Below are 23,895 nucleotides of genomic sequence, written 5' to 3' on the forward strand. Positions count from 1 at the left end.
ACAGCTCATGACTTACTTGACTTAATTCCTTTGGCCCCTATGGGGGCATAGGGCATCCAGGAGAACTCGCCATCCGTCTCTGTCTTTGGCCATTTGCGTCAATTCTGCCCAGGTCTTGCCAACTCTTTTTGCTTCCCCTTCCACTGTCCTCTTCCATGTGTCCCTTGGTCTTCCTCTCTTCCTTGTTCCCTGGGGATTCCATTCCAATGCTTTTTTCTCGACGGCTCCATCTGGTTTTCTTAAGGTGTGCCCCAACCATCCCCACTTTCTCTCTCGTATCTGGTCTTCTATGTATCTGGTTTGTTATTCGCCAGAGCTCCTCATTACATATTTTTTCTGGCCACCAGATATTCATGATGCGTCGAAGACATCTATTTATGAAGCTTTGTAACTGGGATGTTATCTTTTTATCCATTTTCCAGCTTTCACTGGCGTACAGGAGGACAGCCTTCACCTTTGTATTAAAAATACGGATTTTTGTTTTGTACGTGATATTTCTATTTTTCCATATTGGATACAATTGTATGAAGGAAGCATTTGCCTTTTTAATGCGGTTTTTCACGTCATCTCCAGCTCCACCATCTTCTGCCACTATACTACCCAGATACAGGAATGAGTTGACATCTTCTACCCGCTGCTCACCTATTAACAATGGCACCTCCGTGTTCCCTGAATTTACTCTCATTTCCTTTGTTTTGCCTATATTTATCTTGAGGCCAGCAGTCTCTGCTTCTTCTTTCAGCAAGTTTAATTTAGCTTGAATATCAATCAGCCTTGGAGCTAGTAAAACTATGTCGTCTGCAAAATCAAAATCCTCCAGACGTTTGTGGATCCCCCACTGGATTCCTCGTCTCCTGCTGCCTGCTGTGACTCTTCTCATAAGAGAGTCTAGAACGAGTAGAAAAAGTGTTGGTGACAAAATCCAACCCTGACGGACTCCAGTTGTTACTTTTATGGGCTCTGTCATATTTCCCTTGTGGAGTACGCAGCATTTGTAGCCATCATATAGATCTTTTATGATGTTTAATATCTTCCGTGGTATGCCGTACTTCCGCAATACCTGCCAGAGCACTTTATGTTTCACGGAATCGAAGGCCTTTTGAAAATCAATAAATGTCAGGTGCATAGTTGCTTGGAATTCTTTGCTTTGCTCTAAAATGATCCAAAGAGTGTTAATAAGATCAACACAACTGCGTTTTGCCCTAAAACCGGCCTGTTCTTTACGCAGTCGCTTTTCAAGGGATTCTTTAATTCTGTTTGAAATAATTCTGGTGAGGACCTTACTGGGCACTGACAACAATGTAATACCACGCCAGTTGTTACAGTCTGACAAATTTCCCTTTTTTTGGAGCTTTACCACTAAACCATTTTTCCACTCCTTTGGAGATTTCTCTTCAAGCCAAATATGCTTCAGCAAAGGATGGAGCATTTTAACAGTACCTTCAATATCAGCTTTTAAGAGCTCCGGTGCTATGTTGTCTAGGCCTGGAGCCTTTGTATTTTTTAGTGTTTTCAAGGCAATCCTGATTTCGTCCATTGTGGGGCACTGCAAATTTATATCTTGGTCTTCTTCGACTTCCTCTGGAGCATCTCTTACTTGTTCCTCTTGGTTGTCTTAACAATTTAACAGTTCCTTGAAGTGCTCCTCCCATCTCTGTAGCTGTGCCTGTTGAGTTGTAAGCATCAACCTATCCTTGTTCTTAACTGGTCCTTCACGTCTGAAGTTCTTCACTGACAACCGTTTGGTAATATTGTAGAGCTCTTTCATATTTCCTTGTCTTGCTGCCTCTTCTGCTAATTTTGCTTGCTCATCTATCCATTTCCTTTTATCTCGACGTAGCAATGTTTTCACTTTTTTGTTCCCCTCCATGTATTCTTTATGCGCCTTGCTCTTCTGCGCTCTTGTCTTACAAAAATTTAACTTAAGTTTTAGTTCTTTCCTGTGGCTGATTTCATTCCACGTAGCATCTGAGATCCATTCCTTCCTTTGATGTGCCTTAAATCCTAAGATTTTTTCTCCCACATCTAAATAACTGTCTTTGATTTTTTGCCAGCATGTTTCAATTCCCTCTTCCATAAAGTTTTCTTCAGAGAGGACCTGGAATCTGTTTTTTAGTTCAAGGGCAAACGTTTCTTTGATCTGTTGGTCTTTTGATCTTGCCACATCTATTTTCTTGCACCTGTGATTGAGCTTGGTTCTATTTGCCACTATCTTCAGTCTGAATTCCGCCAAAACTAGGTGGTGGTCACTTCCAACGTCTGCCCCTCTTCTATTTCTGACATCTAACAGAGAGTGTCGGAACTTGCGGCTTATGACTATGTGGTCTATTTGATTTTCGGTAACGTGGTCTGGAGAAACCCACGTTATCTTATGGCAGTTACGATGTGGAAACAATGTGCCTCCAATGACTAGGTTATGTTCAGCGCATGTGTCTATCAACATTTCACCATTTACATTCCTGATCCCCAATCCATGCACGCCCATGATGTGTTCAAGCCCTTCATTTTCTGAACCAACTTTTGCGTTCAAGTCACCCATTAAAATTTTTATGTCCGAAGAATTTGTTTGTCTAAGGACTCCGTTAAGCTCTGTATAAAATGCATCTTTTAATTCTCGTTTAGCTATTTCAGTAGGTGCATAGCATTGAGTTACAGTGACATATCGCACATTTGTTTTAAAGCGTGCGGTTATTATCCGTTCTGAGACTGGTTTCCACTCCAGTAAGCTCTTCTTGCTGCTTTTAGATAGTAAGAGCCCTACACCATTCCTATGCATTGCGTCCTCACCTTTTGACTCGCATACAGCAACACTCCACCATTTTGTGTCTGGTATTCCCCAGATTCTGGCCACCTTACTTCACTTAGTCCCAATATATCTAGTCGATAGTTCTCCATCTCTTTTTCAACCTGTCTTAGTCTCCCTGCCTCTCTCAACGTCCTTACATTCCAAAAACCGATACGGGTTTTCCTTTTCAGACCAAAGGTCATATTCTTAAGATCCGTCCGGCTGCTTCTCCTTTTAGTTTCCGTGATATGTGTTTTTTGGTGGTGCGGGTTATCAGCCCACAGCCCCCAAGTCCCCCAGTGTCCTGGTGGGGCTGCCACCTCATGGCCTGGACACCTGCCAAGGTTTTATTTCAGGGCCTTACCCCTTAGATAGCTTGTCTTCACCACGACCACAGAACGCTATCCATCCCTTCGCAGTAAGGCCTATGTGGATCAACGTTGTCCTGGTTTCCAAGGATCTTCCGCTGTCCACATTAGGGGACTGTGTCTGCTGCCACACAGTCACAAGGAGGAAAAGGAAAGGATGGGAGTGTATAGGATGGGGCAGAACAGAATAGGATAGGACAGGACAGGACAGGACACTGGGCGGGACGTTGTGAGACACACGTTGTCTGGATCCTCTATAGAGACCTGTCCGGCTTGGTAGGCCCTGCTCATGAAGGGGTGTAATAAAGTCCAATGAAGAATATGGGGAAAATGATGAACAAGCTTTTAGAAGCATAATTCCTGGCACAAAAGACATGAAGGAGGACACATAGAAGCGTAGATCCTGTAATGCATGAAGGAGTACATTCAGATCCACGCGATACATAGTTTCTAAAGGGTGTTTCCGTAAGAGCGTGCAAAAATGTGACAGGGCACAGAGAATGCCCCATTGAACTATTTTTAGGTAGGGAACCTGGGGTTAAGGAGATGTGAAGATACACTTATCTACCGCTTTGTCTAGCATTGCTGTTTTCCAGCTTATTTACAACTTGAATGCATACAAATATAAAGGTACTGCGCTGTTTATTTACATGTACATCCCATATTTCCTTCAAAGAAACAAGGTGGACGAGCGTGATTACTAGGAAGGCCTGAATGGGCACCTATATTTGAGGTTCATGCAAAGAGTTCTGCCTGAGTTGTTGGAGAACGTACCTCTGACTACTCGAGAGAGGATGTGGCGACAACACGACGGTGCACCGCCCCACTTCAGCGTGGATGTCCGCAATCAACTCAGTGCTGTATTTCCTGGTCAGTGGATTGGAAGGGGAGGTCCTATTCCATGGTCTGTGAAGTTACGTGATCTGAATCCCCTGTGGGAATACCTAAAATAACTTGTGTATGAGACCCCAGTCGGTACGGAGATGGAACTAGTTGCCAGAATTGTAACTGCCTGTGATATGATTCGAAACACACGAAGGATATTTGTCAGGGTGCGTCAGAATCTTGTTCGCCGATGTCATGCTAGCATTGAGGTTGATGAACGTCAATTTCAGCATGTAATTTTGTAAGATACAGTACAAATGGTATGTTCATTGTGTCAGTGATGATGTTTGCAGTTAACTGTAACTAATGTAAATAAAAAGTACACAGCGATGTGCATCTCCTGAATCTGCCTTCTCTGTCCCTAGATTCCCTACCTGCATCCTCTACATCCTGTTAAATTTGTGCACGCTCTTACAGAAACACCCCGTAGTAACTACTTCAATATACATTATACAGCATATTATTTTGACCTAGCATATGGAAAAAGTTCAGGTCATTTGGTCACTAGCAGGCTTAAGATGGTATCTCTGCGAGTCGGTTCTCTGATCAATTGCTCAACGTAATTTTCGGGTTAAGTATGAGAGGTGGCATGAGCCCCTCTCGTATTTCTATCTTACTCTGAGTAATTCGATTTTCCTCTCTAATTGCATGCGGTGAAAAGTTGCTATTCCTTCACATGCGGACTTCCCACTCAGCGTCTCTCGTCACCCGGGTGGTCTGGTGACAGGCGGGATCTGCTGATCTTGAAAGGGTTAAGCCGACGGGTGTGAGGGACTTGAGTGGATGCTTTCCAGACGCCGACATTGTCATAAGAGCGGGAGCGACACGCCCACAGGGGCCTGACGGAGCGGCTGGGCTAGAGATTCCGTTACTTCGCAGAAACTTATTGAAAACACTTTCTGGTGGGCTACCAGCGAGGTGTGGGAATGACTTGTGTTCCCGGGCAGTCTTGGTGGGCAAATTCCCGCGTTTTCTGCAAAATCATAACTGTTATTGGCTTGCTGAGGGGATAGTTCCATGACGTAGCAAAATCGGCGCAGAAATTGGCACCAAGTATCCCCATTGGTGGAATAGTAGTGCGTCGGCAATAGAGTGGAATTTTCCGCCGGTTTTCGAGTTGCTGATTGGAACGTTTAACCACGGCCACTGTCGTAGTGGCGGGAATGTTCTGTGTTCGGCTTGTACAGGTGCTCTTGAGAGAGTCGGCTCTCGCCTTTCGTTCGAAGTAGGTTACAAGACTGAGCTCTCGCTGGTCTGGACAGCCTGCCTTCCGTTGGCTGTCTAATATACTTTCATTTAATTGTAACTATTTGAAGAAGATGCTGAAGTTTCGACTTCAACGTAACTTGCCGAGTACAGTTGACAATTGAGCGTTCTGCGTACAAGCGGCCTATGTTGTCTGTCTTGAGCAGTTTTGGCTAAAGATGACTGTATCGGAGTTACTGTGTGACTTCGCTTGTTAAAATCAATCACTGTACCGTCAGTGATTGTGTGGCGAGCCTTCTTCGCCTCCCCCAGTGGCGCATTTGTATTGATAGGAAGTCTTTAGTCTGGAACAATCAGACCAGGATAATTTGTTTCGGGCTGTACTCGCGACATTATCATCACCACGACTGGACGTTGAAGCAACCAGTGATCGCTTCCGGTACGTCAGATCGTGTCCTTGCAGTTAAGAAGACAGTTTGGTAATGTATGTCCGCAGCACCGGTAGATTAGGGAGTTTTGCTCTGTGATAATCAGAGCTCAGCAGAGCGCGCCTATCCCCATCTTTTCTTACTTTCTTCTGTCTTGGGTGTTCATTGTCTGAGTTCTCGCTACTGTAACAGCAATTAATGTTCGGTTGGCTGGGTGTTTCTTGTAAGATTTGAGCTGCAAGGAATTGGCTACACATACCACTTGGTCATAAACGTCACAAGCAAGTTTACGGACAACATCACCTTCACAGTATTTATTTGAGTATCCAATTTGACGTATTGTAAATGTTTCATGTGTTGTGTTTATTATTTTGAGTTTAGTCATAATAAATCAAATTGTTATTTTGGCCGGAACTTTCATTCTGTACATCGGTAGAGCAACCCTTTCATTTCTCACCACGTTAATGAAACTTTACTTTATCAAATTAATTTCTATCAAATTAAATTACTGCAGGTGCCAAACTCTTTTCTACTCCACTTGCAGGGTCGATTAGAGTCAGTTCACGTATCTTCTTAATCCATGTGCAACAGCAGAAGTCGGAGTTAGAAAAGGGGGGGCTTAGTGCATCATTTCCATATGAAGATTCTAGAAGAATTTAGTGTTAAATAAACTGCTAGCCTCGGCACCTCGCAAGAACTTAGAACAATTTCACACGATTCCCTGTCGATACTGCACGCTCTAATCACTTGAGTCCCCCTGTCTATAGCTGCTAGTTAAAATCTGCAACAAAATTATATCATTACCAGGAAATTTACCTGAAATATTCTCCAAATTACCCCTCAGCTCTACTACGACTGCTGCTGAGGAGGCAGGGGGTGTACAAACGAATCCAGTGACCACGTTCGATCAGTGTTTAAATCTTGTCTTCAACGAAATTACATCCGGTGGCAACTCCTTGGGCCACCCACACCGAAGCAAAGCTAGTGTGGACGGCGCAGTAAACAAGGCCCTGGCACTGCCACTCAATATGCTAGCAGCCACTGCCCACTTCGACGTGCAGTGGTGGCTCAAGTCGAAGTCGCCGCTTCCTCCCTGTCCGACTGCTACAGTCAGCTCGGCATGGCAATGGAACCGCTAACTGCCAACACATGTGCCACCTGGTGTGATTCAGCACAAGACCTACGCAGGAACGACCATAAGGGCAGGCATAGAGAGACCCGTGCCACGAAATCTGAGATTGATTTCACGCCACGGTATGATCATCTTTTTATGTTTTATGTGGAGCATAGTAAATTAAGCTATCATGACGGAGTTTGAGACGGTTGTGCAAAATGACATTTGCATTGAGAAGGGACATGATGATATTTGTATGGACTCAAGACACATCTTGTGGCCGGCCGGTGTGGCCGAGCGTTTCTAGGCGCTACAGTCTGGAACTGCGCGACCGCTACGGTTGCAGGTTCGAATCCTGCCTCGGGCATGGATGTGTGTGATGTCCTTAGGATAGTTACGTTTAAGTAGTTCTAAGTTCTAGGGGACTGATGACCTAAGAAGTTTAGTCCCATAGGGCTCAGAGCCATTTGAACAATTTAAACACATCTTGTGGCTCTTTGGTTCCACATTCATTGGCTTCGCCACCTCACAACCCAACTGTCAAGTTTTCATGTAGCCTAGAACTCGTCTGAAGACAGGTAAAAGCAGCTTGATAAAACATGACAGGCAAATTTCCAAGACTTTTTCGTTAATTTTGATATTGTTTTAGTAATTTAGAGAATGAGAACGATGAGGATCGCAATAAGGAATTGTTTATTAGAGATCTTGGACTACAATGACTGGGAGTACAGTGCCCTATGTAATTTACCTTCTTTAAAATGGTGAAGGACTGATAGATTTCTGAATGCTTTTGGGTGCTTGAGAATTCACTACGCGTTGGAGCCGAGATGGGTGAACGGAAAATGATGCAGAGAAGGGCACTTTGCACGGTGACTGTAGGGAAAATCGTCGACTTCTTGGAACAGGGACTGCCTAGCGGCCCAGGGGGCTGCTAAAGCATTGCGTAGATCACAATCTCGGGCAGCCGAGTGGGCTCCAGGAGACGAGGAGGCAACACGAGAAGACGCGGGATTGGATTGCTAGAGTGTGACGTCGCCAGCACAGAGCTGGCGCGGACGGTTTTTAGAAGTAGAGGAGAATATTGCGGTATGACTGGTAGATGAAGGTGATGCGCTGTTTCGGCGATACACTCTACCCTGAAGGGAAACCTGGCTATTGGGACGCAATTGTTTTGCAATATTTTCTGTGTGTAACAGACAGTGTTCGACGGAAAAAAAGAGAGCACAGAGAGAAAAGCGGCATCATCGAGTTAGTTCATTCTGTTCTTCTCTTTCGGAATGTCTTACGATTGCCCGTCTCAGGTTCAACGTTAGTGTGTAGGATGGATGATAGATTTGATTAGTCACCAAGCTGCGGGTCATTGTGTTTTTCGGCAGCAATTTTTGTGGTTAAATTTGAGTCTCAGATCGGGATTTGAGTTAACAGTGCAGTTTTGTCAGATAGTAAACGCTGCTATCCGTAACAATATACACCACTGACCATTAAAATCGCTACACCGAGAAGAAATGCAGATGATAAACGGGTATTCATTGGACAAATATATTATACTAGAACTGACATGTGATTACATTTTCACACAATTTGAGCGCATAGATCCTGAGAAATCAGTACCCAGAACAAGCACCCCTGGCCGTAATAACGGCCTTGATACGCCTGGGCACTGAGTCAAACAGAGCTTGGATGGCGTGTACAGGTACAGCTGCCCATGCAGCTTCAACACGATACCACAGTTCATCAAGAGTAGTGACTGGCGTATTGTGACGAGCCAGTTGCTCGGCCACCATTGACCAGACGTTTTCAACTGGTGAGAGATATGAAGAATATGCTGGCCAGGGCAGCAGTCAAACATTTTCTGTATCCAGAAAGACCCGTACAGGACCTGCAACATTATCCTGCTGAAATGTACGGCTTCGCAGGGATCGAATGAAGGGTAGACCCACGGGTCGTAACACATCTGAAATGTAACATCCACTGTTCAAAGTGCCTTCAATGCGAACAAGAGGTGACCGAGACGTGTAACCAATGGCACCCCATACCATCACGCCGGGTGACACACCAATATGGCGATGACGAATGAACGTTTCCAATTTGTGTTCACCGCGATGTCGCCAAACACATCATGATGCTGTAAACAGAACCTGGATTCATCCGAAAAAATGACGTTTTGCCATTCGTGCACCGAGGTTCGTCGTTGAGTACACCATCACTGGCGCTCCTGTCTGTGTGCAGTGTCAAGGGTAACCGCAGCTGATAGTCCTTGCTGCTGCAAACGTCGTCTAACTGTTCGTGCAGATGGTTGTTGTCTTGCAAACGTCCCCATCTGTTGACTCAGGGATCGAGATGTGGCTGCACGATCCGTTACAGCCGTGCGGGTAAGATGCCTGTCATCTCGACTGCTGGTGATATGAGGTCCTTGGGATCCAGCACGGCGTTCCCTATTACCCTCCTGAACCCACCGATTCCATATTCTGATAACAGTTATTGGATCTCGACCAATGCGAGCAGCAATGTCGCAATACGATAAACCGCAATCGCGACAGGCTACTATCCGACCTTTATCAAAGTCGGAAACGTAATGGCGGCACGATCCGTTACAGCCATGCGGGTAAGATGCCTGTCACCTCGACTGCTAGTGATACGAGGCCGTTGGGATCCAGGCCGTCGTTCCGTATTACCCTCCTGAACCCACCGATTCCATATTCTGCTAACAGTCATTGGATCTCGACCAACGCGAGCAGCAATGTCGCGATACGATAAACCGCAATCGCGACAGGCTACAGTCCGACCTTTATCAAAGTCGGAAACGTGATGGCTGCACGACCCGTTACAGCCGTGCGGGTAAGATGCCTGTCATCTCGACTGCTAGTGATATGAGATCCTTGGGATCCAGCACGGCGTTCCCTATTACCCTCCTGAACCCACCGATTCCATATTCTGCTAACAGTCATTGGATCTCGACCAACGCGAGCAGCAATGTCGCGATACAATAAACCGCAATCGCGACAGGCTACAGTCCGACCTTTATCAAAGTCGGAAACGTGATGGCTGCACGATCCGTTACAGCCATGCGGGTAAGATGCCTGTCATCTCGACTGCTAGTGATACGAGGCCGTTGGGATCCAGCACGGCGTTCCGTATTACCCTCCTGAACCCACCGATTCCATATTCTGATAACAGTCATTGGATCTCGACCAACGCGAGCAGCAATGTCGCGATACGATAAACCGCAATCGCGACAGGCTACAGTCCGACCTTTATCAAAGTCGGAAACGTGATGGCTGCACGACCCGTTACAGCCGTGCGGGTAAGATGCCTGTCATCTCGACTGCTAGTGATATGAGATCCTTGGGATCCAGCACGGCGTTCCCTATTACCCTCCTGAACCCACCGATTCCATATTCTGCTAACAATCTCGACCAACGCGAGCAGTAATGTCGCGACACGATAAACCGCAATCGCGACAGGCTACAGTCCGACCTTTATCAAAGTCGAAAACGTGATGGTACGCATTTCTTCCCCTTACACGAGGCATCACAACAACGTTTCACCAGGCAACGCCGGTCAACTGCTGTTTGTGTATGAGAAATCGGTTGCAAACTTTCCTCATGTTACCACGTTGTAGGTGTCGCCACCGGCGCCAACCTTGTGTGAATACTCTGATAAGCTAAGCATTTGCATATCACAGCAGTTCCTTCCTGTCGGTTAAATTTCGCGTCTGTAGCACGTCATCTTCGTTGTGTAGCAATTTTAATGGCCAGTAGTGTATAATCATAAAGTTCATACAAAAAGAATTTATCGCCAGTTTCACTTTCTCGTCCTCAAGAATTTGATCAATGTTTCAATGTAATAAATTGGAGCGTTTAAACGGAAGATTGTGTTTTTCAGATACACTTATGTCACATTAATCGTTATGCAGATCTCTCAGTTTAGGATCTCTACCTACAGTCTAATATCGCGTTGTCCGTCTGAAACTGCACACTTGTGCATTCGTAGGGTCGATCTTAGAGAAATGGCAGGCCAACTATTTTATGGGTTGGGGAGGTGTGACCACGAAAGGAAAATTGTGCATTGAAACTGGTAAAGGCAAATTAAATCATCATGAAAAAATGAATGGTCTCAGTTTTTTCAACCTTTCAACATATAACAGAGCTAATGCCTAGTAACACATTTTGGAGACTACAGCACGCTGTGCCATTCTGTTATACAGGAAACAAATTCTTAGCGTACCTGTATGCTACCTAATAAAAGGCACTCACCCCGGGAAGAGCTCCCACTCCGCCGAACGCGTTCCAGCCCTGTCTTCTTTGCAGATAAATATCTCTTTTTCTGCCGTGTACAATTCACGTGTAGTAAACAAGGTGGAACGGTTTGAAGCCAACACACACAAAAGAATCCTTGACGAGGGAACTCCACAAATTCCCGTAGCTTACTTAAAAGCTTACAAAGTTTGCTGCAGTCTGAACGGCGTGAATTATTCTTGGCAAGACCGTGTATACCATCCCTGCAGGCAACAGCACACAGCTTCCTCGTAATGGGAGTAGAGCCCACACGTGATTAGCGGGCAACGCGAGTGCTGACTGCTGTTACATTCCGCTTAGGCATCGGCGCGTTCCCCGGAATTGAGCGCCATCTAGTGTGGCGCCGTAATCCCCCGCCGCCTGGAGGACAAGGGGCGTTAGCCGAGATCATTATCCCGCTCCATCTCGTTAGGCGCGTTATTGGATCTAATAACTGGTTTGGAGACCAAGTCACGCGTGCGCACGTCTAGCCGGCCGCCGCGCGCGGCTACCCAGCTCCCAGACCGCCCGACTCCCTCTGGGCAGCCTGTCGCCGACAAAGTTAGCACTGGCGCGCGGAGAGAGCGGAAACTCCTACAAACGAAGCGTGATGCTGTGCGTGACGTTACTATTTCCGAAAATCGTTTAGTACATCTGCATCTACAACCACTGAAGAGCCAAACCATTATGACCACCTGCTAAACAGCTAGTTTGTCCGTCTTTTGAATGAAATACATCACTGATTCTTCACACAATGAATCCGACAGTTTGGTGGTATGTTTGTGGAAATAGGTGGCATTAGATTTCTACAAACAGATCACATAATTTGCGTAAATAGCGGGCCGCTGTTTAATTGTAAAATGGCAAGAACTATGCCCCTTACATGAAGTCATTAAAGATCACCGAACTCACGTTGAGCGAACATTAGGGCTGAACAAAAATGACTCACAAGGCACAATGCATCTTGCATAGGGTATAGTATGGACGTATTGGAATGATTAATGTCAGGTGATGGTTTTAAAGTAATTCACACGACATGAAAGCTTTGTGGAAACGCGTCGATTTACTGGAGGCTAGTTTATCCCAGGGAAGTATTCGAGTGAGCGTGGCCGGCGGGGGAGCGGCGAAGGGAAGCGACAATAGGCAGCTTAGGGCGGCTCAAGCACTGAGAAAGCGGTGACGGAGTGCTGCCTCCAGCTGCCTTAAGATGAGTGACAGTGACGGGGTGGTTGACCCCACGCTGGTGTACTGGGAAGTAGATGGAGAACTTGTACGCCTGTTGATAAATGTCCGTCGTCCCGTTTTCAATGAAACATGCGAGAAAGCCGCTCAAAGCTATGGTGGAGCGGTCAACAGAGGCCGAAATATGCGTGTTCATGACCATAGCAATTTCACACTGAATTCACAGTCCGCAGAGAAGAGCTACAGAATGAAATACGCCAGCCTCCAGTGGGAACGTAGGACCGAGGAATTTGAAGTACTCTCCTGGGAGTCAGAATTTCGGAAAAATTGGTGGGTGGCCTGGGAGGAGCTAAATAGCAGAAGTTGAGATGAAGTGAAATTTAGTGGGAATTTGTTCACTTCCCAGAGCAGGCATTGGTCGGCACTGGGAAGCGATGCATAATTAACAGGACTTGCACTGCAATTGGCGTAAGTGATTTTGCTGGAGGGGAAACCGAGGCGAAGAGCGGACTGGCAGAAGTCTCCGTAGAGGTTCTTTTCCGTTCCCAGCTTGCCTAGAGTGCGGACGTGGCGTTCTTTACTCACCTTGCCTGAGAAAGAGTGAGCATCTCTGCAGTTTAGGACTTAGCAAACGGAACAATTGAGCTTGGAGATAGGAAGTTTTCGTTCAGCTATGTAGTGAGCAAGATAGCTAGGAGTGAATCGACGAGCGCAGCCTTGCGGCACCACGAGGTCGGCCGACGTCCGCACAACGACACCGCCACGCCACGCTGAATTCGGTGATATTGCGCCTGCTCCGGCTTGAATTAGGCCACTGATTAATTTGTTGCATCACGCTGTTTCCAAGAGGGTTTCATGGGCTGTGTATTGTAGAATTCTTCTCGCACTTCGCTTTACACCTGGGTCAGTCGATAGGAATTAATTTTGATTTATCACGCTTTACTCCACATAAACGCAATTTATTCCCACTGCCTGTTAGGAGAGTCATGTAATGTGATGACTCAAGGTCGTGAGTTAAAATAAATTTGTGCTAATCGACTGCAGCTGTTTTCAATCAAGTAGTTGAAATCCCAAGTCACTTTCTTAATTTTATGTTCAACATTTGCATCTGGTGTTCAATAGCTGAATATAACATCAATGTGCACCCCTTTTTAATTAAAAGGGATCAGTTCTGAATCAATTAATGTCAACACTGCCACCGCAGTTCCATCAGGAGTCACAGGCCTTATTACTTTCTTTGCATTATCCGATATTGCGGCAGTTTTGCACTCTCCATTGATCTTTTAGTCAATTAGCTGGGATGATCACACGCCAAAAGCAGATAAGTGACGGGTGGGGTGTTACATAGTGTACGCGGTGATGGCGCCCAAAAGCGACCCAAATGGGTTCCATAGGATTTACGGGGAAGACATCAAGCATGAATGGATGCAGGTGGTTCGCAGCTGTCAATGTTTCTCTTATTACTACCATAGATCCCATGCAACCGCAGGAGAATGCCTTCCATAGCATAATACTGCGTCCGTGGCGTGCTTCACGTTTCGAGCCACCATTCACCTCGATGACGGCATCTGTGGAGACCACCGTCGACCTAGAGTCACAAAGATGTGAGTCAGCCGAAGAGCTGACGTGTTTCAATTGACTCGCGCTTGAATCCTGGTGGTCCCGTGCCCACTGCAATCGTAACTAACGGTCACGTTGGGTCAACATGTGAACACGTAGGGGTGGCGGTCTGCTGCGGAGCTCCATGTTCAACAATGTACGACGAACGGTGTGTTCCGGAATACTTATGCGTGCACCAGCATTGTACTCTTTCGGAAGATATGCACCTATCCTACTTTACAGAACAGGCAAGCCTCCGAACGCCACGTTCAATGAAGAGTCGTGGATGTCCAACCACAGTAGTAGTTTCACTGTCCTACACATTTCCGTTGATGCTCATGACAGTAGAACATTCGACCAGCTACACCGTTTTCGATATACTATTCACAGCTGCCCTTTGTCATGTTTCACTTATCACAATGGATTTCCCCGGTTGCAGCCCATACCTTCACTAAGGTAATCCCCCGCCCGCGTCTGCTCCGCTTACATACTCTTGAAACCGCGTCACGTGCCCGGAATGTCACCAGATGGCATCCGACGTCACGGTGGGCAGTGGTCGTAAACGTTTTGGCTGATCACTGCATGTACACCGAAAGCTATCGCACAGGGCAAGGCGAATGGTACACAGTACCACGAGGCCTTCTTTTTAAGTAAGGTACGTTTTGTTGTAGACACTAGTAGTTCGCGCCCATACCGCAACGAGCGCGTGTTTCGCGTACCGGCACGCCTCGGGAACAACTGTGCCCAGTTTCAGCTCTGTAGCTAACCTGTACGGCTCTGTTCTGTGCTTTCAAAATGTTTGAGACTATCAACTCGCCCACCGCGTGTGAGGTTCGCTCAGTGATACGGTTTTTGTCACCAAGGAACCTGTCTGCTGAAGAAACTCATCGACAGATTTGCGAAGTGAACGGTGATACTGTTATGGGTGAAAGCAAAGTGCGTAAGTTGGTACGAGAATTCGAAGATGGCGGTGACAACGCTCATGATGAGGACCGCTCCGGTCGCCCTTCTTTAATTACAGACGATTTGGTGGCTTCAGTTGAAGCGAGGATTCTTGAGAACAGGCGCTTCACAACAACAGGTCTCTCAAACGAATTTCCTGACGTGTCGAGATCAGTGCTTTACAACATTCTTTCTGAACACCTAAGGTTTAGGAAACTGTGCTCCTGTTGGGTCCCGAAACTCCTAACAGAGGACCACAAAAACCAAAGATTTGAGTGTGCGATGAAGTTCTCGGCTCGTTATCACGAAGAACGTGAGGGCTTCTTGAGTCAGATCATAGCTGGAGACGAAACTTGGGTTTCGTTTACCACGCCCGAAGCAACAGGGCATGGAATGGAGACACACGCACTCGAATGTAAAGGTGAAGGCCAAACAGACTCTGTCTCAGCGCAAAATCTGGCGTCGGTGTTTTGGGATAGGTGTGGTGTTTTGTTGGTCGACTTCATGCAGCAACGAAACACCATCAATGTAGAAGCATGCTGCCAAACCCTGAGAAAGCTACGCAGAGCGATTCAGAACAAAAGACGCGGTATGCTGACAGAGGGAATTGTCCTTCTCCATGACAATGCAAGACCTCACACTGCAGGTCAGACCCGCTATTTAGTGGACAGTTTTGGCTGGGAAGTTTTAGACACCCACCCTACCGTCCTGAACTTGCGCCGAGCGGTTACCATCTGTTCCTCCACCTCAAACAACGCCTCAATGGCAACCGTTACAATGATGACGATGACGTGAAAACGGCAGTGAACTCTTAGTTATCGGAGCAGGCGGCAAGTATTTATGAAGAGGGTATTTTAAAATTGGTTGAAAGGTATGATACGTGTTTGAACAAACTTGGCAACTATGTCGAAAAATAGTGTGTAGTATGTAAGTTCTGAAAATAAATTTACTTCTTTGAAATAACCTTTCGTTGTGTACTTGTGTTCAAACGGACCTTACTTAAAAAACGCGCCTCGCATTATTATGTTTCATATTACAGTCACGTATTAACAGAAGGAAAGAAAATCTCTACATGACTCAGTGGGCACCCTAACCTCTTTTAACTTATCCTCATGATTAGCGCACAGTCTACGCAGAGTACAGGTTCTGCAAATTTATCCACAAGGAAAAACGCTTCTTGCGTGTCAAACGCTAGGGAGTTTGGTTGGTGCGGTAAGGTGCTGATGCCCAAATGAAACAATCTGGCACGCTATACATATTAAGTACACAAACTCGATGTCTTGGCAAATTACAGAGATCCTTCATTAAACAAGTTTACCGCTTTCTCAGAGCTTGAGCCGCCCTAAGCTGCCTATTGTCACTTCCCTTCGCCGCTCCCCTGCCAGCCACAGTCAATTCTGAATACTTCCCTGGGATAAACTAGCCTCTAGTAAATCGACGCGTTTCCACAAAGTTTTCATGTCGTGTGAATTACTTTAAAACCATCACCCGACATTAATTATTCCAATACGTCCATACTAAACCCTCTACAAAATGCATTGTGCCTTGTCAGTCATTTTTGTTCAGCACTACTGTTCGCTCAACGTGAGTTAGGTGATCTTTAATGACCTCATGTAAGGGGCATAGTTCTTGCCATCTTACTCTCATTCGGGAGGAGGACGGTTCAAGCCCGAGTCCAGCCTTCCCGATTTAGGTTTCTCGCGACCTTCCTACATCGCTTCAGGCAAATGCCAGGACGGTTCCTTTGAAAAGGGCATGACCGACGTCCTTCCCTAATACGAAGGAACCGATGACCTTGCTGTTCGGCCCCTGCCCCAAATCAACCAACGAACCAGCCACCTCCTCCAGCATCTGCCGCCTCCTTACGACTTCACTCGGTCAGTGCGAACAGCGCCAAGCCCTGGCGAACGCACTACAACGGGCCTCCACAGCGTCTCTGGACGTAAGCACAACTCAACTCTGCTCACACTGCACGAGCCTCTACATCCGCATTTTTTGGCAGCTCATGGCCTTCTCAGCTCGGAACATCCCCAGGCCAAAATCAAGAAATGGCACTCGATTGAACGATAGCCAGCACCTTGCCAGAAAACTTGCGTGTACGACACAGCATGCTGCATAGTAAGTTTTCACTTATTTCTGCACCCAAACGCATTTCCCTTTCATAACAACATTTTCCGTGGTCGTTCCGGCATGTTATGATATTTTTTGTGTTACTTATTGGTAATAATTTAAAAACAAATCATGATAGTTTTTTTATAATAAACCAGAAATGTAAGTACAATAAACAGTGTGGGTCACTATTTGAAAACCATGCTCGCTCTACTCACGTGGAAAACTGGTTGAAAGACTCCACTTTCCGAGCAGTTACTCTGGTTTCTTAACATTACATTTCAGTTGCCATTTTCGGTGTCTTGAGTGTCATCTGTTTTTATAAACGTTGCTAACTTCTTGGTTTTTGCTTTCACTTGCTTATTATCTGGCTGTATATCTGTTGACGTAAGTTTTTGCGTATGTGTTACAGAATCTATTAGTATAAACACTAAACCCATCTGGTGAGATACATGTTTTTTCGATGTGTATCAGCAGGGACAGTAAAATGCGGAGGATAAGCAGTACTCCAGCATCTGCATCTACATCCATGCTCCGAAAGCCACATGACGGTGTGTGGCGGAGGGTACCCTGAGTACCTCTATCGGTTCTCCCTTCCATTCCAGTCTCGTATTGTTCGTGGAAGGAAGGATTGTCGGTATGCCTCTGTGTGGGCTCTAATCTCTCTGATTTTATCCTCACGGTCTCTTCGCGAGATATACGTAGGAGGGAGCAATATACCTTCTTGACTCCTCGGTGAAGGCATGTTCTCGAAACTGCAACAACAACTACGTGGCAGTCGCAGTCAGCGCGGGCCGTTGCGGTGCTCTCACTGCTGGAGTAACGTTTACTCTCCGTGTTTTACTCTCCTTGTTGATACATATCGACGAAACTGATATTGCATTAGAGTAACATGTGATCACTCTATCGAAAAGGCACCTCAGATTACACTTTAAAGATAATTTTGTTTGAAACGAGAAACCAACAACCGATGCTTTCAGTCGACAATGGATGTCGCAAGAAATACGTGATGAGCATATTTTCTTTTTTTTCCTTTTTTTATTCTACGTACACACGAAACTGCAAATATCAAATATCTACGGGGGGGAAAAAAAACAAAGAAAATACGCAAGACAACTCTTAGGCTGGAAACTCTGTGTGTACAAACTTACAAAATTCAAATGGCTCTGAGCACTATGGGAATTAACTTTTGAGGTCATCAGTCCCCTAGATCTTAGAACTACTTAAACGTAACTAACCTAAGGAAATCACACACATCCGTACCCGAGGCAGGATTCGAAATTGAAATGGTATGTTACGAAACAACATTAACTACATGAAAAAGTGGAGCCTGTCTGTTTCGCACATGACGGAAAGCAGCATTATTTTCAAATAATGAATTAAATTCTTTGCTGTAAGTACATTTCGATTTTATAATAAAAACTTCCGTGAGCTGGTTTTTAAACCAGTAACCAATATGTGACAGTGAAAAAGCGGATACAGTATTCCAGGGAGCTGAAGCTGCCTTCTCAAAAAAGTGAAAACTTATAGTTGCACAAACAAAGTAAAAAACTATAGTCTAGCATGCAAACTGCTCCATTTTATATACAGCTCCCGAGAAAAATTTCCGCCACAGGAAACTTCTCATCCAGTAGAGTTCCGCGCGAACTGCGTCGTATTTGTAGCTTCCTGGTAGATTAAAACTGAACTCGAAACCTTTGTCATTCACTGGAAATTGCTGGCTCTCCATATACGCTGGAGAATTTCAGGAAGATTGGAGAGAAGTACTGGCTGAAGTAGAGCTGTGAGGACGTGGCATGAGTCGCTCCTAGATAGCTCAATCGATGCTGGCACGGTAGCTCAGCATGTTCGGTCAGAGGGATGGCTGCTCTCTGTAACAAAAAATAAATAAATAAATGAGTTCAGTAATCAACGATGAATATGAAATCGCGAAAAACAACGTTTCTGGATTCGCGTCCCGGTGCGACTCGCATTCCTAATATGCCAGCATGTTTGAAACAGCGCGCACTCCACTGCAGAGTGAAAATTCATTCTTGAAACACATTCAAAAAATATTACAAAGCAATCATAATAATAATAATTTGCATAAGTAAGAAAAATTTGCAACAATAGCAGTAATATCAACACTAGCAATAATACTGATAACAATAATAATAGAATAACACAGGGATTAAGAATGATATTGATTACTTTAGAGCGTCCTAAGCCTTGTTTGGTATTGGAAGAAGTGGAAGGGATAATGAAAGAGGAGAGAATTGAAATGTAAGAGACAATGGCTGCTAGGAAGGAACAGAATTTCAATACAGAACTCTGTAGACAATGGGAGGAAAAGCGGTGGAGGAGGCAGGGTTGGTTGACGAAAGAGTGCTACATAAAGAGAAAACTGTTTCGCTGTTGTGATAGAAGATGGGCCATTAGCTGTCTTTTGATGTTTGAAAGTATTTTAACTTCTCTAATATTTTGAGGGAGATTGTTCCAAATTCGGGTTCCTGATACACAAAATTTAAGTCCTTGCAGCATATCTGTTACAGGTACACACGGCTAAACACGCATGTTTGATCCTTGCAGTGCGCTTTTTAATTCTTTTGATATCTGTCGCCAGACCTACTGAAGCAAGTACCCGAACGGTGGAATAACACACTACCTATGACTGAACACACTAGAGTCTTCTGTCCAGTTTCCTTTACTGATGCAATGCATCCGAATGCTTCCATTTGCCTTCAATAATATCTGTAAGGTACCATTTGCTCAAGATATTCGTAAGTAATATTGGAATCAGATACTAAGTGGTTCTTCCTTTTTATTATAGGCAGTATCCAATATTTATCTAAATTTAAAGAGAGCTGCCGCCGTCTGTTTATTTGCTGAAGCTTGAAAGTGATTAATATTTCCTTCTAGTAGAGGTTTACTGGCGTCTAGCCAAACCTCTATTTTTGCAGGACAGATAACCGTGATTTCGGGTGTTCTTCCCTCAGAGAACGTGCCTTCTGTATGACTGACGGACCGTCTATATCCGCTATGGATCAATCTTAGGTACTCCTCACCTCCTCGCGTCCAGCAACTTAGCTAACTAGACGTACCTGGAACGGACGTCTGGATGGAAGGGGGTATAAGCCCTCTACCACGACAAGTTAAGTTCAACAGGAGGATTTCAAAACATCAGTAGAAAAGAAATGGTTGAAATGGCTCTGAGCAGTACGGGACTTAACATCTGAGGTCATCAGTCCCCTAGAACTTAGAACTACTTAAACCTAACTAACCTAAGGACATCACACTCATCCATGCCCGAAGCAGGATTAGAACCTGCGACCGTAGCAGTGGCGCGGTTCCGGGCTGAAGCGCCTAGAACCGCTCGGCCACTGCGACCGGCTATAGAGAAGAGAAAAGTTGTGCCATTCAGAGGAAAGTAACATGCGGGGTAAAAACAGTTACAGAAAACAAAACACTTAGGCAAGGAAGGTACACTATGTGATCAAAAGTATCCGGATACCTGGCTAAAAATGACTTACAAGTTCGTGGCGTCCTCCATCGCTAATGCTGCAATTCAGTATGGTGTTGGCCCACCCTTAGCTCTGATGACAGCTTCCACTCTAGCAGGCATACGTTCAACCAGGTGCTGCAAGGCTTCTTGGGGAATGGCAGCCCATTCATCACGGAGTGCTGCACTGAAGAGAGGTATCGAAGTCGGTCGGTGAGGCCTGGCACGAAGTCGGCGCTCCAAAACATCTCAAAGGTGTTCTATAGGATTCAGATCAGGACTCTGTGCAGGCCAGTCCATTACAGCGATGTTATTGTCGTACAACCACTCCACCACAGGCCGTGCGTTATGAACAGGTGCTCGATCGTGTTGAAAGATGCAATCGACATCCCCAAGCAGACATCCCCCGATGTCGCTGGTATGGAGTACCTGACAGTAGGTGGCAGCACAATACACCTAATATGAAAGACGTATGTTTTTGAGGGTGTCCGGATACTTTTGATCACATAGTGTATTTTAACTACCTGGCCTTCGACATTTCTTTAAATTATGATGAAGATGTAAAGAATAATGCAGAGAAACATCGCGGTGTCTATGGAACGATGAAAAGAACAATAAACAGAAAGACAAGTAAAGAAATTTGACTGAAATTCCACTAAACAGTAACTGTTCCGTTGCTACTCTACGGATCTCAAGCTGTGATGGCAAATAGCGAAGACATACGCGAATAGCGACGTCAGAAAAGGAATTCCCTTCATCAGTTAAAGGAGCTGCTACGGTAGGAGATACATAAAGAAACAAAGGTATTAGAAATGATACTACAGCACACAATAAAACTTGAACAAGAAGGAAATATTTGGGAAGGATCTACGTCCACAGGTAAGCCACTAAGTATTTGTTGCTACCGCTGTGCTCTGAAACTTACTACTTGACACAATACAAAATGGCAGTCTCACCTCAGAGTAAAGTTGACTATAAACTTCGATGCAGTTCTGACTTCTAATGCAACTCGTGCTGCTGGATCTGAAGTAAGCGGTAATTGCTGAGTGGGCTGAGCGACGCTGCTCTCCGACGTATATAACCTTCGTGCAGCGGCGGCGTATGGAACCTCTTGTGGGTATGTCCACGCCGACGTCTCTCATTCGTCGCTGCGTCTGGCGGTGACCGGCCTCACTTGTGGCTCCGTTGTGAGTTGCCAACTTCGACATGAGACGTCATCCTTTGCACGACTCCACGACTGATCAACTATTCCGCCAACCAATCACATATTTGTCACGATATTCCAAATTATCGTATCCTGGTTAGTGAACGACGGTGTGGTGCTGTACCGAACAGCTTTAGGAAGTCTGCAACAGGGTGTATCTGTTAACATGCACGTATTGTTTGAAAGACGTCGTTTATTAATAAAACAAGTTGTGTTTCACACGTAATGTTTTGCCTGAAGCTGCGTCGATACTTTGAGCGTACCTTGTTTTTCTTCAGGGACGCCACAGTTTTTGAGCTTAGAATACCCAGATGCATTGTGCAACAGACGGCAGTTCAACACCCTTTCGTCTACTCATGGTTTCACCATCAGTTAGCCACTTTCCGGAACTGCTCACAACAGAACGCTCACGATAGAACGAAGCGAACAACCGCCCAGGTCCGCAGTTTGCCAGTTGCTCGTTCGCAGACACAGGGCCAGAACAATCTGCGCTGGGTCAGAGTCGCTTACGTCAGTGAAATTTCCCCAGTTGCTGCCCTTAACGTCACAAGATGATCCACCATCAGTCTCTGCTCGGCTCATATACTTACTGCGTCACGTGACCGCACGCCATTACGTGGTATTCAGTCTCCCGGGAGGCGGTGGCCATAATGTTGCTGCTCATTAGTGTAAATCACACAATGTACAGACAAGGTAGGCAGTGATGATAAATTAATGCGGTACGCGGCGTTGTTGCTGCATAGTTGATCAATATACTCCATTTTAGCCAAATGACATGTGATCTGCGTTGCATTTGGAAACGGGCGTCTGAAACGCGCAATGTACTAAAATTAAACAAAATATCCTCGTGGTAGTGTGAAACTGCTATTCATAGTTTTCCTATGTTACATTTGTTATGGCTGAGAATATGGACGATACAAACTCAGTTCTAACGAGACGCAAAAGAATGGTAGGGAACGAGTAACTGCTATTTTTCCCCTTCGAGGAACTACCCGTTTAAATATATTTTGAGACAAACAACATATCAAAATACTCTAAGGTAAGGAAGTGTGGGAAATGTACCTGAATCAGAATGAGAAAAGGCGTGACAGTTGAGCTTGGAAGGGGAGAGGCGCATGTTGTAGGTTCGCGGTTAGCAGAAAGCGCACTGTAGCTCCAGCAATTGCAGCTGTGAAATTCCAAGCTGAGTATGTCATCCGTTCTCTATCAACATGAAGTAACGAGTTCACTTTGCGGGATCATGGCAGTTCTATCACGTTCCCCAGAAGCTAAACAGTTAGTTTACCACGTCCCGCGAAAGAAACATACAGCACCATAAAAAAATAATACAAGAATAAACCGCAAGAATTACGTTGTACACCGCAATTGTCGTCCGCAGCTGACGTACCCGGCAGCTGGCTTAGCAGAACGATATGGCAACAGTGCGCAGAACAGACGTGCGACCAAAGTCCTGCCGTGACGTAATGGCAGCTGGCCTGTAAGCAACTAGCTGTCAGTCATTTTGTTATTCTTATCTGGGTATAGTACTAAAATTGTTTAGATTTTCTAAGATGACAAAAGACACGGTTCTGATGAAGGTTGTTCATCTGTGAAGCAACGACGGGAAGCTATGCACATTGTAGGAACTACGTAGAAAGTCGTACACAACTGTTCTTAGCTGTTACAGCAGGCTGTAAAACTTGAAGGATTTTATCATGTTTACTAGCTAACCGCATCCGCCATTCTTGCCGACGAGGGAGGGATCAGAATGCCCCCTCTCATGCTCTGACCTGAAAAACTGGTTCTGCAGGTTACGAGGCCAGTGTGCCAGCCATCCAATCAGCGCCCAGTTTCACTGTGAGCCTCCCACCGACCTCAGGCGCGGTCCGACCAATAGGAAGCGACAGATATACGTATTCCTGTTGGTTAAATTTAAGACCTGTATTCCAAGAAGTATTTTCAACCATGACGCTGTCGCAATGGAGCATCTCACAAAGGGAATATCGAAATGAAGTCAGAGAATTAGGCAAAGTACAACGAAAACCTTAGAAACGTGCTATACGGCGGGACTAACAATATTTTTTTCTGAAACAAAATATCTGTGTATAGGAACTAAGAAACGCAACATTTTCAAAAAATGGTTCAAATGGCTCTAAGTACTATGGAACCTGAGAGGTCACCAGTCCACTAGACTTAGAACTAATGGAACCTAACTAATCTAATGTTATACACACATCCATACCCGAGACAGGATTCGAACCTGCGACCGTAGCAGCCGCACGGTGCCGGACTGAAGCGCCTAGAACCGCTCGACCACAGCGGCCGGCAAACACTTTCAT

At 45.5% G+C, this 23,895-nt stretch overlaps 1 long non-coding RNA gene across 1 annotated transcript in view; it reads left to right on the top strand.

Moving 5' to 3' along the window:
• Positions 1–23,895, top strand: part of LOC126416309 (uncharacterized) — a 1,765,436-nt gene that overhangs the window by 1,590,148 nt on the left and 151,393 nt on the right. The gene's annotated exons all lie outside the window — the stretch shown is intronic.

Source organism: Schistocerca serialis, chromosome 8 (genome assembly GCF_023864345.2).
Source record: "Schistocerca serialis cubense isolate TAMUIC-IGC-003099 chromosome 8, iqSchSeri2.2, whole genome shotgun sequence".
Classification (NCBI taxonomy): domain Eukaryota; kingdom Metazoa; phylum Arthropoda; class Insecta; order Orthoptera; family Acrididae; genus Schistocerca; species Schistocerca serialis.